This window comes from Sturnus vulgaris, chromosome 4 (assembly GCF_052056855.1).
Source record: "Sturnus vulgaris isolate bStuVul1 chromosome 4, bStuVul1.hap1, whole genome shotgun sequence".
NCBI classification, from domain to species: domain Eukaryota; kingdom Metazoa; phylum Chordata; class Aves; order Passeriformes; family Sturnidae; genus Sturnus; species Sturnus vulgaris.
This window is the reverse complement of record NC_142246.1, coordinates 40,439,499-40,460,731: the sequence shown is the minus strand read 5'-3', so window position 1 is coordinate 40,460,731 and position 21,233 is coordinate 40,439,499.

Below are 21,233 nucleotides of genomic sequence, written 5' to 3'. Positions count from 1 at the left end.
CATTGCACCATGCAGTTATAGCCTTAACAATGTATTAGTGCCACTGTTTTTCTCATTAAATTTCTCATAAAGATGGATTTCTTTCCTCACAATTGCCGCTTCATTGCATAAAAAGGTCTTTACTCTTCTATAGTTTTTATATAACTTGTTCTGTAGTTTCTCCTTAAACTATTTTCCCTAGAAAGGTTATAATTCCTTCCAGTCCTATTCTATGTAATTCACAAACTTTTCAGAATGATATTTCCTTAGCATCCAAATTCTTCGTACTTAGACTTAAAGAAAAGTATAATTAAGGTCAAAATGCTTAAGTCTGTGCTGTCTCATCAGCAATTGACCTCAGAGAATAAGATATTTTTATATAATGCAATAGCAAATTGGATAGCTCATAGACGAGTTTGGGTTGAAAGAGGCCTTTAAAGTTTATCTAAAACAACCCCCCTGCAATGAGCAGGAACATTTTCAACTAGATCAGGTTGCTCAGAGCTCTATCCAGTCTGACTTTGAATGTTCCTCAAGTGAAGACATCTATTAAGTCTCTGGGAACCCGTGCCAGTGTTTCACCGCCCTCATTGTAAAAACTTTTCTCCTTACATGTCACCTTAATCTACCCTGCTTTAGTTTAAAACCGCTAACCTTTGCAACAGAGTCTGCTGAAATGTTTCTACCCATCTCTTTTATGGGCCCCCTTTACATGCTGTAAGGCTGCAATATGGTCTGCCTGGCACCTCCTCTTCTCTCTCAGCCTTTTCTCATGGGAGAGCTGCTCCATCCCTCTAATCATCTTGATGTTTCTGCTCTGGATTTGTTCCAACAGATCCATGTCCTTCCTGTGCTGGGGTCCCCTGAGCTGGATGCAGCTCTCTCACCTGAGCAGAGCAGAGGGGCAGAATCTCCTCCCTCCCCTGCTGCCCGCTGCTTTGGATGCAGCCCAGGGAATGGTTGGCTTTATGGCTGCAAGATCCTTCTAGAACGGGAGGAGTGCGTGTACATCCTTTTTCAAGCACTTCATTCAAGAATGTATAAATAATTCATGGTGATCTCAAATTACTTTTTATTTCCTTGAATCTTTTCCTGATTTAATAAAATGTTTACAGGTAGTGCTTACACTGAGAGGAAGTTGAAAACTCATTATGCCACAAAGTAATTCCAATGTCTTTATCTTCTCTGATATTAAGTGGTCTGGAGGTGAATTCAAGCTCATTTATTGCTGCAGCAGTTTGTAGGACTGTCCCTGAAATCTGAACCTGTCCATCATAAGAATTTTTGCTATCTAAGAAGTGCCTTCAGGCTTTCAGAAAAAATACAGCTGTTTCATTTTTCAGCCATCTGTCTAGATTGAAATACAAAAAAAATTATACAACTTCCAGCATCTGTGTCATTTAGCACCAGAGCTGTTAATGACTGAAGGTCATAGTGAAAAAACCCCAAAACTGAAAGTCTTTCTGGTTATAAATGTCTGTTTACTTGGAGTCAAACCATATAATGTTGACATTTATGTAATTAAATACTTTATTAATATTAATGCTTTGGAAATGACTGGTCTTTTTATGTCTGAAGTATGAATATTCAGAAAATATATATGAAACTTTGGACTGACCCTGGAACTGTTTGAAAACAAAAAAGCTAAGTTCATTTAATAATGATTGCCCAAGAAATGAATAATTTAAAAAAAAAAGATAAATAACTGCATTATCTAGTGGGACAGTTATCTATTATCTATAATGAACATATGTCACCCTTGCAATCTCTAGTTGCATCTGACAGCTATTCTCAAAATAGCTGACTCACAATATTTCTGAGTTTGCAATCAGATGCATTGTTCCAGATGCAGCTCAGCTGGTTAAAAAGGTAGTTCAGAGCTTCTTCTGTGACATCATCATCTCTGAGAGTTATCACTACCTGTGAGAGTTATCAGCACATACTTGCCAACCTAGTAGCACACTCACTCACTACTAATTTGCTTCTGTAAAATTATTTGGGTTAGAAAACACCCCTACTATTAGCTTATGCTAGTGTCGAGTGCTGATACCCTGGTTAAGCCAATAGATCTGGGGGGATGTTAATGGGAAGGGAAGTGTGACAAGGAGTGGAGGACAGTACAGTCTTAACCCAGCACTGCTGCAGCCTAAAAAAGCACATCAAACCATTGTCTTGTATAATCCCAAGGATATTCTTATACTGCACTGTTTCCATAAGCACAGTAATGCTAGCTGGCCCATGTGATGCTCAGTTAATAAAATAACTTGTGAATAAATTGCTTGCATAAGATTTATTCTAACACTGTTGCTTCACTTGCCTCCTGGTAGTCAAGAAAAAGATGGCCACCACTCGCCAAAAAAAAAGAGGAAAGAGTCAGATCACTTTGGATGGTTGGTATATTTGATCAGTGATACAGATAATTTGGATTACTGCAGAGGAACAAGAATAAGTTAGAGGAGACACATGCAAATTCAATACTTGTAATTAATGACAGTGTACAGGTAATTTTAGACATGAATTGAAATACGTTCTTGTGTGCCCCAGAAGTAAAATAAATCTGTTGAGGCTCTGGGCTAGGAAATGTTATTCTATAGATGATGTAGCAGAGGGTAGTGTTTTATGTCTTTTTAATAAATCTCCAGAAGTTAAGAAGCATGGACCAAATTTATACTGATGCTAAGATGTGAATCTGACATTTTTTAGCTCATTTAACCCTATTAATGTAACTGATGTTACCAGGATATTTCTCAGATTGCAGTTATATAAACACACTCAGAGTGTAAATCAAGAGAAGATTTAAACATATTACCATTTAGAGCTACCAACTTCTGGCTTAAAAGAATTTTGCTTACTTTGGAAAGATTTAATTCTATATTTCCAAACAGTTAAATGCCATTCAGCCTAACACAGTTTTTTTTTTTTTTTTTTAATTTTCACAAAATTTAATTCTGTTCCATTTTCGTTTTTTAATTCCACTATCTGTGACTATCTAATTCTAACAGAATGTAAGCAGTACCATAAAATGAAAATTCTTGTGATTAATTGTTGCTAGAATGACCCTTGGCATAATAAATATGTAAATATTGGATATTTTTTCAGTATGATGGCTTTTATTCAATACTACAAAAATAATAAGATAAAGATCAGTTTAAACATACTTTAATAGAAAACAAGCAAGTTTTAATGCTTTAATTTTGAAAAGGCAGTGCAATTAAAACCAGACAGCTGCTGTGGAAACCTTAAGGTTTAATGGGAAAAGTTATAAATCATGATTTATAGTGAGAGAATACAATTTCTTGGAATGGATCAAGCCTGAATTAAACCTGTTCCAAAAGTGCACTTTATAGGATTTTTATATAACTTTATATGATCTGCAAAATGCCACTGAAATGGTAGCCAGGAATATAATTTGTGCTTCCCATGAGAAAACAGAAACAAAATTAAAGTGAAAGAGCGTGTAAAGCAATTGCATGTTCAAGTCATCAATTCATCCTCACAATATCTATGAAGTCCCTTTTTATGGCAGGTTGGTTTTTTTTGTTGTTTTTTTTGGGGGGGTGGTTTTTTTTTGTTTGTTTTTTCACTAGCATTGGACATTTCATGATTGTTTCTGGGGTCTTTGACCTTCGTAGGATCATAGATTGCGGATGGAATTTGTACCCCAACCTAGCAAACAACAGAGGAGCATTATTGCAGGGTTCACCTTCAGAATGAGAATGTACATGAAGGTACAGAGAAATGTTAGTGTGGGGGAAAGCACTGGGCTTACCAGCACAGATTAAGATTGTCAGCCCCTCGTCTTGAGGGTTGAGGAGCAAGTAGATTTTTGATAACGTGACTGAAGCTATGAATGAATGAACATGACTGAATATGTTAATGATGCCCACTGCACAAATTTTATATAGGGACAAATCAGATAATCCATATCTGATCTTGCCCCACAACAGAGGAATGTTAAATTGTTAATGGAATATCAGTGGATGGATGATCTTGGGCAATAACCTCTTAGCCTAGTCATGAAATGGTAGAAGCAGAACTTCTGACAGATTTTTTTATTTCTTGATACTTTCAGTGTCTTGTTGGATGGCAGTGTGTCTTCATTTCTAGAAGGCCCAAGACACGGGTCTTCAACACCTCCTTTTTCTTCTGCTTTACTGGAGTAAGAAAGATATTAAACAATGTCACAGAGATAATTTTCTTTTATGTATTCTAGAAATGGTGATAATCAGCAGAGGAGACTGAGATTGGTGCCTGTATCTTCTTCAGATGCCAGTGGCTTCACAGAAGGTAAGCTATTACTCAGATGGGGAGCTTACACAAGTAAGAAAATATCTATTCTATTGGAAATTATTGTTTAAGTCAAAACCAAGCTGCATGTTGTTTCCAAGTGTCAGTTGTCTGTGTCAAAATCTGATTGAACAAGCCTATTGTAGGATTTATTTTGGTGCTAACAGACATAAGGTATTACCACTGGTGCTACAGACAAGGCACAAAGGTGCTGCCATTTTCAGAGCTATTAGCATTCTGGGAACTGAGCAAGCACAGAAAAAAATAACCCAAAATATGTAAACACATAAAAATTATTCAAATTCAGGTAATTTAAACAAACAAGCAACAGAAATAAAAAATGAGACCAAATACTGAGCAGCATACTCAATTTACTAATCTATTTTCATAGCCTATTAGGCCTGTAAATCCACAGTAGGAGACACACAGACATGCACATTTTAAAATTTAGTTACACTAGGTTAGAACTGTAGTATTCCACAAAATGGATAAACCCAGAAATGTTACAGTTTTTATCCTTATTTTCTGGGCTGTAAAATGATAAGCATGGAAAGATGCTGTGTAACTACTGTTTAGTAATTTTAGGAAATGGAAGCATTCTGGTTGCGTTTAGAAAAAGGAGACTGTTTATTGCTCAAATGAAGATTCAAGTCTTCATTTAGAAATGATTATCAGATCCATGGATGAGGGGAACCTGTGTGTGAAAGTATGTATGCACATATATATACGGGAAAATTATATCTGAGAAAGATAAACGGCTCATTTTGTTTCACTTTTTTATAAAACCAGTATTTGAATCATGTTTTTCTGTGCATTCAGAGTTTTTTGCAGCACATTGTGGTGGGCTGGTCCTGACTAACTGTCAAACACCTACCTGGCCATTTGCTGACTCCCTCTCCTCACCAGGATAGAGGGGAGAAGAGAGGAACAGTAGGGAGAAAGTTCATGGGTCAGGACAAAGGCAGGGAGATTGCTTATCAGTTACTGCCACAAGCAAAACAGGCTCAACTGGGAAAAGACAATGTAATCTACTCTTACTTAAAATAGACATTTATTAATTTGGGTAGTGGAAAACAGAAAGACAAAGCAACACCCTTCCCCCAACTCTGCCCTGCCCCCCTTTCCCATGGTCTACATAATTCTTTCATTTCTGACTCTTCTAGCCCTGCTCCAAGCGGTGCAGGAGCTTACAGTCAGTACATGGCAGCTTCTTTGCTCCTGTGTACTGCTCCTTCCTCCCCACACTTCTGTGCTCCAGCATGGACCCTTCACAAGCTGTAGGGGAAATATCAATTCTTCCATGGAGCTCCTCCTTCTCTGACATCAGTCTTCTCTCTCTTGTTTCTCACTCCTTTTTTTTTCCCTCCTCCTCTCTCTGTCTGGCATTTTATGAATTTTAAAACATATGTTTTCATGGAAGTGTCATCAGCTTGGCTGGTATGTTCGCTTGTGTCCTGTTGTGGGTCCACTGGAGCTGATTGCACCTGACTGTGTGTGGCACTGAGCAACCTCTGGCTCTCCCAGAGACCTACAGCCCCACCTGCACACCACCTTGCCAAGAGCTGGAATGTTTTGTAAAATTTTAATCATGTAGGAAATCCAGTTACTTTCCATTTATTTTTGTTTATTTCTTTCTGATGTACATCACAGGAAACCACTTACTCTGAATTGCGTATGAAAGTTGAAACTGCAAGACCATCGGTTAAAAATTAAAAAAACATGGTCCAGAATACCAGCTGTATTGCTAAGTCTTTGCTTTCAGGAAACATAATTTCTTTTACTCCTTAGCACTGATAAGTTATATTGACATCTTCCCTCTCCCCACCAAAGTAATTCTGAAATCTAGCACTGATTAAGAAGAAAAAGAATATCACCTCTGGAAAAATTAAGCTTAAAGCTTCTAATTTTCAATAACTGGGATATAATTAACCAATTACTTATGTTGTCTCTCAGATTTTAACACCTTTTAAAAGAGCTATTGTAAACATCAGTTGTTTTTGATCCCACAGTTGTAAGACAATGCTATTTGCATCTTGGCAGGTATTTAGTCTCTGGCGACTGTGAGGTAGGTAATTTATCTCTGCCTGAAAGCTCTTTGGTAGTATTTTGTATTTCCTGCCATTAGCAGTGAAGCTGCAGGTCTAGTCACATCCATTTGGGCATCGAAGTTGTTCTTCTAGTTCACCTTTGTGGCAGCTATTAGAATAAAAAATATCTTGGATTTTAGTCAGTGCGGCAAGAATTTTTTCAGGATTAGTAATCACAGTTCTGGCATGCTAATAAGAGAAACACAAAGACTGAAAGACTGGGTGTTTGACCTTTTATGACAGGAACTTGCAAATCATACTGTTACAAGCTTTGCTTGCCTACAGCTTCAAAGTAAATAGCTACAAAATGTTCTGCTATACTGCTGAACTATTAAAAAAATTAGTAAAGAGAGATTCAACTGCTGACAAAAGAGAAAATACTTCACAAAGGGGACATAGAGAAAAGCAAAGTGCAGAAAAGAAGCAATCAGAGAGGAAAGCTAATGCAAGGAATGAAGTAAGAAGAGTACTTTATGTGCTGGATATGATAAAGGCTGAACAAAGCAAATTAAACACCTTCACTCGAGTAGCCTACTTTTTAATGAAGTACAAAGCTGTCAACAAAAGAGAAAATGTCACCAAATGTCAGCAACAGAATAAGCACAATATAAATCAGAACATATTCCTTCAGATAAAAGTTGCATAAAATCCATGAAACTTTCCAAATCAAGTTCTACAAGAAGAAAAAAAATCTTTAAGAGAAAGTGTCAATGCTAATAGACAGTTATACAGAAAACAACACTATTGAGACAGAATGAAAAACAGAATTATATCAAATGACATCAAACTACAGAATGAACTAAATGAATGACCTTGTACATGAGCCTTCAATTTTAGAGAAAATAAAAATTTTGTAATAGAACACAAGGCAGTAAATTGTTTTATGAAAAATTAGATGTTTATTGGTAGTCTATAAGTGAGTTCTGTGTAGTGTAACTTAGGTGCTTAGTAGTCTTCCACTGTAAAGAAATAATGCCTTTTTGCATCTTTCCTGCATTTAGATGCTTTAGTTCTTTAGCAAATAAGTTCAGTTACTAAATAGAGAAAGAGCGTCTTGGGCTCAGGTACCTGGAGAGCAAAACCTTGTTTTCCATTTTCCACTGCCTAAAGGAAATTTTCACCCTATTCTATTTTTTCCAAACACCCCACTTGTGTGTTTAGGGGAAAGTGTCCTCAGTGCCATCTCGTGACATTTTTGTCCTTTATATGAAATCAAAACCTCTTAGTACAAACTATAAAACATCCATAACCTATAATGGATAATCAATTTATGGATAATTTTGGGGTTTACTTATACTTTATATACTGTATACAGTAGAAAAAAAGGAAGGAAGGATTCCAGGAAGGAAGGAAAGAAGGAAGGGAGAAAAGGGTTCCAGGAAGGGAGAAAGGAAGGAAGGGGGAAAGGAAGATGGATGTAGGTAAAGGGGAATTTGGTAGAAGAAATGTATTACCTTGAAAGAAATGCAGGATTTTGTTTCTACCAAAAAGGAAAGAAAACAACTCAGATAAATGAAATCAGGTGTAATGTGACTGTCACAGAAACAATATAAAGACCACAAAACTCTAGGCTTCTGGTCTGCTATGAGTTTAGTAGCATGCTTGCTGCAGCATCATCAACATCTAAACAATGCATTATGTGCTTCTACTGGCTCTGAAAATTCCAAGCTAGGTTCTGAGGATTTAAACAAAAAAAGAAGGTGTAAGAAAAAGAAAGAGAAGTAGAGAAAGTAAGAACCAAATGCTCTGCATCAAGTTATTCTTGAAATAGGAAGTATCTGTATTTTCCTGCCAGTCATTACAAGAGGAGTAACTAACCTAAAATTTCATTACTGCTTTTACTGAATTTGGCTGGGACAGAGTTAATTTTCTTCATAGTAGCCAATATGAAACTGTTTTTTAAGCCTGTGATTAAAATAGACAATAATGTTTTAGTTATTGTAAGCAGTGTTTACCATCATATTCCATGCACCTGAAGGAGTGTACGTCTCCTCCTCTTTCCCCACCTGGACTGCTGTATGCTGCAAGAGAAGGGTTCCACTAGGCCCTCTGATGCCCAGTGTGGTAGTTCAAAAATTCATTAATGCAATGGCAGGTATTCAAACAAAACAAAACTGAAAAAATTATATTTCTATATTTATATCTATATCTTTATATGTGAATATGCATACATATACACACACACATATATATATCCAGACATGCAGGAAATCCTTTAAAAGAAAAGATGCTTCAGGAAAGAATATTTTGGAAGCAAAAAAAGCCTAAGCAATGCACAAGGTTCTTTGTTCAAGAAGTACTTTAGTGTCTGGAAAAAAAGCCTAAATTTCTTTATAGAAACAGCTGATACTGATTAGTGTCCTGATTTAGGTACTCAAGAAATACAAGATTCTTTTTCACTCATCAGTCCCTCTTGATCAGCCTGACACTGGGTTTTCTGATTCCTGTTCCTAGACCTTTTCTCTATAAACTGAAGAGTTGAGACAGATCATGTGGAATTGTGAACCCAGCAAGATGAGAGACTACTTAAACCCAAGTCACTAGCACCTCTCAGCCCCCTTCTCCCCAAGCTTTATGTATGTATTGATGATGAACAGTGACATCAGAACAGTGAATAAGTGGCTTTCCCATTATTTCCCCTACCTTTGACTGCTGGAAAATCCAGTTTTCAAAGACTTATGCCCCATGAGTATAGCCCCACTGAAATCAACTGCAGAATTTATGTTTGTGTTTATTCAGTATACAGCCCCTTCAGGCTTTTCATCCATGGACAAATGCAGCTAAATAAAAATAACCAGAATCACAGAGGTCCTATGCTCTCTATGACAGTTTTCTGTGGTGTTTTTTGTATTCCAGCTCTGCCATATTTGTTTAATTTCCAGTGAAGTTACTTGGTAATTTAAAGGGTGCATTTAAGGCCTGTTATTCATTGTGAGATTAGTGTGGACATTCAGACTCAGATCAACAAAGTACTCACCTAAAAATATAGGAAAGTTTATGAGCTCTAAGGATCTTGTTCACTAGATGGGAGGAATGTTAGCTGGTGCTACAGTAATTAATGGTTAAATTACCCTTGGGTGGTAGGTAGTAGGTAGCATAACTTTACAATCTGGTAGCTTTAAATTTCATGACTAATTGTAGCAGTGGGAGTTAGAATGCAGGTTGAAGACGTAATGAAATTACCATAGGGAGGAACAGACTAATGAACTGAAGTCCAACAAAAGTTATGGCTACATTACTGTCAACTTGAAAATCTGTAAATAACAACTTTGAAAACCGTTGAGGGCACTAGACAATGGGTTTTATGTGTATATAAGTATGAAATGTGGATTGGGAGGAATAATTGAGTTTGCTAGATTGTCAAGTATGTACTTGGAAAAAAAATCACTTGGTCATCATTTAATCTTCTTTGCATACCTTTTTCATCTTATTTGCATTTTTAATGCAATCCCCCACAGAATATCTCTTCAATCATACTGAATTGGTTTGTGTCAAGCAGTTAATGCATATACAACTTTGCAAGTCTTTTAATTCTTCAGCAAAAAAACTTAGAGGAAAGCATAATAACCTCTTTATGTTTTTGGTACTTGGAATTTCAAAGTCAAACTTTCTCAGTTTTATTAAGAATTCTGAAATCTTGGTTTATTCAATAGCAATTCTAAACCAGCTTTTTAAATGAACTGAACAGCTTTAAACTAAATTATTTTTAGTTAGTAAAATATAGATGAGTGAATCCAGTGCTTTAGGAAATGTGGCTGAAAACTGATCCCTGTGGATGTCTTTTCTTCCGAGTATTTTAATGTGGATTTAAAGGTTTATTTTTAAAGTTCCTGTTCTGTGGAAATTCCATATGAAAATCAGGTACGTTTCTTTGCCTGCTGCAGAAGTTTGGAAGAATGGCATTTGACCTTCCAAAGGAGGCTACAGCCTATGCATGTTGTTGAAGCTTAAATGCATTTGATGAGACTCTATAAGATCATCTTCCTATGTATAGTGAGGTTTTTCATGGATTATCACTTGTATCGGCTACATCAGCTGTATCACTTTCACCTATATCAACAATATTACTTTCTACTTTTATTCAGACCTGGGTATTGCCTAGCCTGTGAATTGTTCCAATAGTGGAAATTACATTAGTTTCCCAGTCAACCTGTGTCATCAGATCAGTCCCTCTAATCTAAATTATTTCCTAATATCCTGCCTTTTCTGTAAGGCCTGTTTCTTCTGGTCCTGTATATCACTGTAATACAGGAATAACTTATTTTCCCTTTGTTCACAGCTTTTGACATAATTACATCCACATTCACTTTTGTCTTTATGTTAGAAATATGTCCAGCCTTCTCTTTCCAAGTTTTCTGTATCTCTGACTACCTATTGATCACCTCTCCAAGCTGCATCCAGTTAATTCCCATCTTAGACTGCAGTAACCAAGGCTGCTCAATTCATGAAGGCTGTGCCCCTGATAATTAGAGGAGGGAACAGTTATTCCAACTCAGATCTGATACCTAGTGGTTCTTTTGCATCCTGTCCCCTTTATCCTATGTCTATTTGGCTGCCGTTGGACAAGTGGAATGTCTTGCACCAGTTTCCAGTATTTCACCTTTACGTTGTCCTGCAATTTAGGTGCCATCTCCCTTACCTTCATGCAGGTTCACTAAGCATCCTCTGCCCCACTATCCATGTCATTAATGAAGTCATTGAATGGTTCCTGACTAAATATAAGATTCTGTATATCCCCCCAAGCCTTCTGAATGTCATTATGCTAACTGCTATCTAAATACAGTTATCTATGATTATCCAAGTTGTTTTGCACCTACCATCTAGCAATTAAAGCAATTTGAGCTTTCTGGCTTATTATGGGCCTGCATTATGACATTGAAATATATGATCTGTATTGCCTCTGCAGGATGTTTGTAAATAGCTCAGATTTTTCTCAGAACTAAGCATAAGCTAGTTATATTTTTTTAGTTCCATTTTGCTTGCTTTTTAGTTTTTTTTTTTTTTTCTATAAACACTATACTTACTACATTTACTAACACTATTTTTATTAATTTCCACTCTTTTGGTGTTTAACTTTTCCTTGATGATTTCACAAAGAGAATGATTTTATGAGTTTTCAGTTCATCCGTTAAGTATCTCAGGTAGAAGTCCATCATGTCCCAAGGTTTTGAAAATATGTAATGTAAATGTTACCTCGTAAACTTTTCCTTCCCTTTTCTGGGCTCACACCATATCTTTGTTACCCTTAATTAAACTACCTTTAGTCAGCTTTTGTTTAAGTGTTTTTATGAGACTGTTGGGGTTTGGTTTTTCTTTTACCTGTTGCCTGTGGAATTTTTCCCATTGCTAAAGAGGCCCTGATGGCTATTGAGACATGGGAGGGGAAAGCAACCCCTCTGGTTTTTGAGAGTATCTCTCAGAGGGAGGGACAGAGACACGGTGAGACTAGAAGCAGGTAAAAGGAGAATGGGGACAGTTGTTCTCTCTCGCTCACTCTTTGGAGGAGGACGGTCGCTGCTACCACTGCCATAGCCCAGCCAGGAGCTGCCTCTTCTTCTGCTGCTGGACCCTGCACCCATGCTCTGCTAGGATGCCCTGCCATTTCAGCTTGCTCTTTCCGAGTATCCTGCTGGAGCACCAGGACTGACACTGCCCCAGGGTTCGTGAAGCAAAGTCTCTCTTTTCCATCCCTTCCCGTCTCGGACACAGCCGCCATTACCGCGTGCTGCCCGAGCTCGCGCCACAGCGCCCCCTGCAGTCACGGGGGGATCATCGCACCTGCCCTGCCCACCGGGAGCCACCAGCGCTCCCTGCCGGCTGTGACGGGAACTGCACCAAAGGGGAAAGTGCCTGCGGCTGAGAGGACCGGAACTGGGTTCCTGTTCTGTTTGTTATTAAATCCATTGTTGTTGTTGGTTTTTTTGCCTTGTTATGTATATTAGTAAAGAATTGTTATTCTTGTCCTCATATCTTCGCCTGAGAGCCCCCTTAATTTCAAAATCATACTAATTCAGAGGGAGGGGGTTTACGTTCTCCAATCCAAGGGAGGCCTTTGTCTTCCCTAGGAGACACCTGGCTTTCAAACCAAGACAGAGACTGATGCACAAATGTGCAAGAAACATTTCAGATTTCTCAACATCCCCTGTCACTTCCTTCTGCCCACACTTATTACCAAAATAATACTTTCCCTGAGGTTTTTCTACATGTAGTAGACTTCCTTATATTATAGCATTTCACATATCAATCAGTCATCCCTGAATTTTGCCAAAAACTGGTATGACTAAACTGAAGCCATTTCCACAAAAAGTGGTTAGTAGGTGTAGTGGGAAGATATTCACAACTGGATAATTATAAATTTCCTTGATAATACATTTCCTTGATAATAGTGGTGAATTATACAAAACATGGTTAATAATTTCCGCTTCATTTTCAATTTGAGTTTTTCTAAGTTGAGATTCCAGTCAGTAATCTTCTCTTTGGTACACCTCCTTTGCTGGGTTAACTGTCAGCCTTTTTCTTCTGTAAATGCACTTGTAAGCTGTGATGAGTTCAATTTGCATTTCACCTCTGAGAAAACAGTCTGAATTCTCCTTGCAAATGTCTATCTCCAACAGTATATCTATAAACCTGTCTAGTTTTATTCCCTGTTTCCTACTGATGTATGTTCTAGGATATAATTGATCAGTTCTATGATGGCTGTTAAAGGGGTGGTCAAGGTGGAAAAATGTAAATGTACAGGGTTAAAAAGAGCTGAGTTGATAAAGGTATGCAGTTTGGAGATGGGGGTGCTAAAATGTGAGAGGAAAACTGAGTAGAGGAGTAGATTTTGTAGGTAATACATGTTTAAAAATTAAATTTCATTAACATTATAAAGATTTACAAAGTGTTTTCTTGTTCCCATTTAATTCTCAGTTTGTGAATGAGCCTCTCTGAAGACTTTGACACATATCCCTGAAATACAAAAAAAAAAAAAAATTTCTGAATTTATGATTTAATTAATGAAATATATAGTAAGAAAGCATACAGATATATAAAAGCATAAATCAAGGAATTTTTGAAATTTAAATTCCTATACTTGAAAAATATGATACTATGATTTTAAGGGGATTCTTTTAATTATGTCCTACAATGTTCCTTGTAGCATATACATTTAGGCATTGTGTTCATATGATAAAAATTTTTGATTTCAGGTAAATATAGAAAAAATGTGGGGCCCTAATTCGGGACCAACTAAACATTAAGAAATTAATGAAAATAATTATATTCCCTCCCCAACTTCTTATTCATTATCAGTGTCATAGCTGTCCAGTTCAGTACTAGCTCAAACCATCCATATTTGACTTAGCGCCTCAAGTCACCTTAGTTGCAATGCAAGTAGTGAGAGTGCAAAATTACACATGGAATTCACGTGGAATACACAGCTGATGGCTCAATTAGTAGCAGAACACAGTTGCACCATCCCCTTGGAGTACATGGAACTCCTGTGCAGTACTAGGTTAATCAGGAACATGCAGCTGTCATTATTTTCCTACTGGCAGGTCCTTTTTGAATTTAAAGACCTATTTAACCTGAGGTGGAAATTATTGTAAGTACATGAGAATGGAGTTCTCAGTGAGGTATAACTCTTCCTGTGTCTGAAGCTAGCATTGCACTGAAAACAAGAGCATGAGGCAGTCAAGCACTTCAGTAATACTTACACCTCCACTAGCCCTCAATTTCTGTTTTACTTTATTCTACCATCAACCTTTTTCATACAATAAAATGCATATTCAAAGCAGAGAGCTAAGATAAAAGTGAAAAAAGGACTAGAATCTCCACTCTGTATAGGCTTTTTTTCCTAACAAGCTTAGACTTTGATCATTTTCCATTTGATCAAAGAGAGCTTTGATGCTCTTTGAAGATGTACTGAATTATTGGAATAAAGATATAGAATGTGATTCACATTTTCATCTGAAGAAAATAAGCAAAAGAACTGGACTAGTAGTTTGCAATAGATATGTCTAAGGATATACAAATAATTGGAAAAAAACCCCCCACAAATATAAAGAGAAAAGGAGTATAATCTACTTACAAGTGAAAGTTAACATTGGGAAAGAAAACCGAATGTATAGCATATTTTTTCTAGAAAATGTGTTTCTAACTGCCAGTCAAACTGTGATAAACGTCTTTGACTTGGAAGGAAATTTATGCTTGTGAATATCAAAGTGCAAAATGTATTGCAGATCCATGCCTGAGCAATATTTACCACAGCTGGAACGCTTTACTCTAAGGAATGCTAGAAAAGAAGGAATAAAGGTCTAGGACAAAGCAAGCATAGTTTTAGCTATGTTTTATGTAGGATTGCATAGTAAGTGAGGTGAAGTTTTTGTCTGGTGGTTTTTTTTCTTGTTTGATCACAGAAGTGGAAAAGTTCATATTTCTTTCAAAAGTCATTAAAATGAATATATGTAAATTCTGTTATCTGGGCTTAAAGTCACGTTTTTCGGCCTTTAATGAAATATTTCAGTTTCATTTTGGAGGGTGAATGGTCAAAGGCTGCCAAGAAACCAAGCCAAATTTCAAAGTACATATTCTTTTGTTGGTGGTGGTTTTTTTTCCTATAGTTTTCTGTTTGCCCTCATAAATAGCCCTGTGCTAGGAAGTGCCAGCAAGGTCAGATAGAAAGACTGGAAAGACTGAAATCTGCATTTAGTCTAGAAGGGAAAAGACTGTTATTCATGTATGCATTTTGATCAACTTTTGTTGCAGAACAGTTATTTAAGGAATACTTTGTCTCACTTGTAAATATTGATTTGATGATGCAGAAATTTTAGAAGGTAATAACCAATTATTCCTGTTTTCAGGAGAATGGTTGCAGTGTTGGAGCTGTCTCTACCCAAAAACAACTTTAATCATAGTCATGTTTCAGGTCTCTGTGATTTGATTGAAGTAATGTTAGTCAAAGTTCTGGTACTAAATCTAGTCAACAAAATCCCTTCCTTCAACAGAGATTTTAATGATTTTTTAAAGTGGTATGAAAAGATGAGAAGTCTACATAAATTCAAGGTGATATTTATTGTAGACAGTAGAATGAGATTCATGAAAGACGGCTTGTCAGGTTAATTTGGCTCTGACAGTAAATAGACTTAACCAGGCATGAAGAGAGGCAAATGAGATCCAGGTAAAAAAAAAAAAAAAAAAAAAAAAAGGCAAATTTTGTACAGAAATTACAAATAAACAAAAACAAAAAAACCAAGTCTTGAACATTAAAAATACTTCAACAACAGAGAATACACCCAGAGAAAGGAGGAGAAAATGTTTCATATTCAAGGGGCATTTGAAGACACATTTTATTTGTCCCACCAGTGCATAGAGTAGAAGAGCTTAAAACAGAAAAAAGAATAAAGTTGATTCCTACTCCATCTTCCTAGTAGAAAATATTATTAGCAGCATCAAATGGTGACTCAGACAATTTTTCAGGTCTTTTAGATGTGCCCAGAAAATTACTTGGCTTCCTAACTTACTGAAGTAATTTTTACCACCCTAATGTTCTTTTTAAAAAACTCTTGGAATAACAGGGACATACCAGAAAGTTGAAAAAATGATAAACTTTGAATTAGATGTATCATGTGTAATTGCCTCACTCTAGATTCACTTTGACACATTAACAAAGTAGAAATGTTGTAATATGCACACATGTGAAGTGAAGCATTTAAGAATAAGGACCACTGAAGATTTTAGAGTGAGGAAAGCTGCAACCCTGAGAAAACTCTAGGAGTTATTAAGATAAGTAAATGAAAAAAACCCCAAACCTACAATACAGGGCTCTGTCTAAAAAGGTTAATATAATTCCTACATATTTAAAGGGAGTAAGACTGAGAAGCCATTCTCCATCTGTCTACACACTGGTAAAATCAAGAGCAGGATATTCCACACAGTGTGATAAACTTAAAATGGATGTTTTATAATTAGTACAGGTTAATAAAATCCCCCTACTATAGTTATTTAAAGTAACAGACAGAAAAAAAATCTATCATTGAAAGAGGTCAGTTTGAGGGATGATACTTACAGAGTTTGTCCATCGGAATTTCAATCCATATGAATTTCTGAAATTAATTATTAAATCATGGTATATTTCTGTGCTTATACTATTTTACAGAATGAAAATGCATCTCTTTTGTTTTAGTTGAGTAATTCCTACTTTTCAAATTATGATAGGAATCTTTGTTCATATCCACTGATAAAAGGCTTATGCAAGTTAAACTCCTCTCTGTTTTGGGTACTTTTTTCTCCTTCTATGGCTTTGCCTCTGAAGGCAATGCTCTGGTTTCTTTGGAGACTTGCTTTTCCATCGTCATAGGTTAGATGTGAAAATACTCCAAAGGATTTCTTGTTTTGCTATATTTGATGAAGAGTGAACTTTCCTTTGATTTTGTAGTTTAAAAAAGAAATGAACAAACATCTAGATGACTAGACTCAGCGAATATGAAATAAAAAGAACGATCAATAGCAAATGTAAAATATTAGATTGAAGCAGTGGGAAAAACTGCATACAAAAGAATTTGATGCTTTCATAGAAAATATCTGTTACCCTCTCTCAGATACTTTACTGATATGGTAAAGACTTTTGCTACTTTTTTTTTAGAAACTCTAAACGTTTTATATATGAAAATAAATTTTAGGAAAAAGGACATTTACCTGACATTTCAAATGCTAAAGAAAACTTTAATAAAACTGAAAGATACTTTATGGAAAGATATTTTATATGAGAAATTATTGAATAATGTAGTTGAAATTAAAATTATAGGAAAACATTAAATATGCAGATTTTAACTTGCAGTACAAATACATTACCATGTAAATGTGTTCTATTTTGTTGGGGCTTTTTAATTATTGTATGGCAAATATTCCTTGTCTTTGATGCAAATCCCTGCAGAGTCTATTTCCAGTTACTTCAAAGGATTCAGGCTAAAATGCAAGCATCTGGCCTGCACTGGATCAACAATGACAAAGAAAAAGCTTACTGTAGGTAGATCACTTACTAAGGGTCAAGAAACAGATGAGAGAGTAGTCTTGGACCAATGGAATCTGCTTAAAAGATAGAAAGCATGGATACCAAGCGTTCTCAAAACCAGTAACAATGTGTGCAGCTGTAGAAAATAATTTACTTTACAGTTTTGGAGAATGACAGCTGCTTTTAATGTAATCACTCACATTTAAATGGTTTACTGTGGCATTCTGGTCAGTTTTGTAACAGAATATAAATAATATGCATATTCACATATAGATGTCCTAAATTGCCATGATGTTTCTGGTTTGCAGAACAAAACCTATACGAAAGAACAATGTCCATATTCTTATTGCAGTACACATTTATTTCCAGTTTAAAAAATTATTTCTTTTCTGAGAGAGAAAAAAAGTAGGTTTTTTGTGAAATAAAACTTACAGTGCCTCAAGGTCAGTCATATCACTGTTCTTGCAGTTGTGTATACATGAAGCAACATTGATGCAGTTGCTGTCGTGTTGAAAGTAGATCTATTGTTGCTTCTGATATATGTTTGCAAAAGTGTCAACTATTTGACTCTCCTACTGTATTAGAAGTTTTCATAGAGCCAGATTCCAAAGGCTCTAGCTTCTTGTTAATGTCCAGTCCAATTTATCAAGCACATTGAAATGACAAGTGCAAGACAGAAAGTTCTCTTTGCCCTAGGGCTGGCAAAAAACAGTCTTGTCATCTAAAAATCAGAATAAGGTCTGTAGCTGAATATTACAGTTTCATTTGGTTATTTTTTTTAATTGATGAATTTTTTGCATATACTTTGATCCATAAGCAAAAGAACAATTTTAGGCTAGAAAATTAAGGAAGATCCTAGCACATTCTGAATGAAGATACATGTGTACAATCCAGGACACTGTATGTATCACAGACACAAATATTCTTGGTTGAAAAACTCCCCCAAAACCATTTTATTCTTGTTGGGACATCTTCAGGTCTCTAAGTAACTAACAAATTCGTTGAAGGTAGGCCAGGCAGATATAGAAACAGATTTATGTTTAGGACTAAATGAGTATAATAATTGCCAGGTTGGTTCAGGGCCTTTGTTCCCTTTGATGGTGGGTAGAGCTTGTGGAAAGAGGATAAAGCTAAAAGAACTGAATGTTTTAAAATATATGTTCTGGGCTGAAATAGAAAATGTATGTTTTCTAGCCTTATATTAAGTGGCTGAGGTCACACATCTGTTTCTTTTTGAAGAAAAATCCTGCTGCAGCTTCAAAAAAGGCACTAAATAAGACTCAGAGCATGATCAGGTAAGTGCTTGAGTGCCTGATACGCTGATTTTAAATGTTCAGCTAAGACATGTAATTAACTGTGTGATTCTGCTGCAGTGGAAATTAAAATAGAGGACATTTTTGTGAATCTATGTACAAAAGTGCATTCCAGATCTTAAACGTACAGGATTCTCCTTCTTTATTTGGGGAAAATGTTATCATAGAATTACAGAATGGTTTGCGTTGGAAACCAAAGATCATTTGCTTCCAAACCTCCTGCCATGGGCAGAGATGCTTTCTGCTAAACCAGGTTGCTCCAAGCCCTATCCAACCTGGTTTTGCACATTTCCAAGGATGAGATAGCCTCAGCTTTTCTCAGCAGCATGTTCCAGGGTGTCATAGTCTGCATAGTGAAGAATTTCTTCTTAATCTATAACCTAAATCTACCTGCTCTTAGTTTATAACTGTTAACCCTCATCCTGTCCTATCACTACACACTGGTAAGGAGTCCCTGATAAAAAATGTTTGTGGTTTTTCCTTATTCCCCAGGGTGGGCCACACAAGGGGTGCACTGCAGAGCATTTGATGACTGAGTTATCTTTTCTTCCACTTCCCTTCTCCTTACTACGTAGCTGAATGGAAAGGTCCATATACCAAGCTTAAATACTGATTAAGATTAAGAAAGGTACCAAGTTGATAAAAATTGCAGATTAATTCCCCTCTGGAGTTCAAAAATAATTGAGAACATACTTTGCTCTTACATAATTTTCCTCCTGTTCTGTTCCCATGGTAGTAGAGCTTTTTGCCATCTCTTGCTACTGACTGCTGAGGAAATTTTAAATCTGTGAGTACATTGTTGAATCTCACCAGCAGAGTTTTGATCTTTAAAACAGAAGCCCACATACTTCCAAGTGATGTGTATTGCATACACATACAAATGAATTACAGTAGAAATAAAAATAATTCAAACATTTTAAAGATGTCTGTAATTTGAAGCTCAGAATGAGTATCATAAAATTGTGGTTCTCCTTTGTTAAGATAACACCCATATGGGCTCACCATCTACTCTCCATATGGCACTTAGTCTCTGCTCTGCATCCCGCTGTGCTCACGGTATAATCCATATGGACCTTACTTGATTGGTTTCCTGTTTCTGCAACACTGACTGTCCATGGCTTTCCATCAAACATGCACTCACTGCTGAGAGAACACATTATATGTGATGATTTCCTAGATTGCTGGAAATGTGAAAGCATTAATTTTTTGTGTGTTTTGATCTGTGCTGTGACTTTGGCCATTAGTGGTGAGGTAGAATGCATGTATATAAAGCCAATGTGCAGAATGTTAGCCAACTTAAGAGTGCTTATATGCACCCTCTAAAGACAGTTGGCAAGCATTTCTCTGTTCAAGTAGCGTCCTCGTAGGATGTGCAAGCCATAAAAAGGAGGGCCAGGACCTTGGAGGAAGGCCATGGACAGGTATCACATGACTTTAGCTCTGAATGGGATATAGAATTTAAGGGGAAGTCTGCGATTGCTAGGGTGTCAATTGTATGTGCACAGATGAGAAATAAAAAGGACAAAGGAAGTGAAAGTACCACTCTGTCAATGTTTTTGGTTTTCAAGGTGAATTAGCAGTGCTTGTGCACTACAAGCTGAAAGCATGTGATGCAACTCTAAAACAGGGTTTACACCCGAAGATTCCAGGTCGTAGAAATTCCAGCATTAATGCTCATTAGATGTGTTCATAAAAAAACCTGCGAGCAGCTCATTAAGTATTGACACAAATTGTAAGACTATCTCACAGTCATACCTTCCCAGTGTTCATACGAAAGGAGTACAACTTTGATGATATCAAATTGTTTTGAAAGCTACATTCAGTTCTGATTGTCCTGATTCTAAAGAGATTAAGTAAGAGGATGTATCATGCTGTATGATGAAAGATCATAAGAACATGGTAGACAGACTACAAAGATAAAAATGTGGAAAAAGGGAAAGGAAGAAGTTGGCCTTATATAGACCAACTTATAGACCTTGACTATACAGAAGAGATTAAAAAAGATAAAGAGAAGGAAAAGGATTTTTTTGATTTATATTTTTTTACAGTGAACCATGCTAAAAAGCATTCTTTTGAACATATTGCAATTATCCTGTGGAACTCTCTCATTAAGTATTTCTGTAGCAAAAAAAGTTGTGGCATTCAGTAAAGGATCAGATAATTGAACTGATGATGAAAACATTCAGAAATTTGTTACATTATATAAATAACTATATATTTAAATTTTTTTAATGTGAAAGTATATATCTATATCTTATAGAAATTTACCTAGCTGCTGGCCAGTAAGATTTAGGATTATGCTTATCATATACATACATACATATGTGTATATATATATATGTGTGTGTGTCTGTGTGTATGTATATATATATATATGTACACACACACATGTATATGTCTATATATATGCGTTCGTGCATGTACAAGCATGTGCACACATGCACACATTTTTTATCTATCTATCTATCTATCTATCTATCTATCTATCTATCTATCTATCTATCATCTCACAAAAAACTCTCAGAGATTTTGGCATCTTCCTTGAACTGTGCATAGTAAAAAGCAGCATAAGGG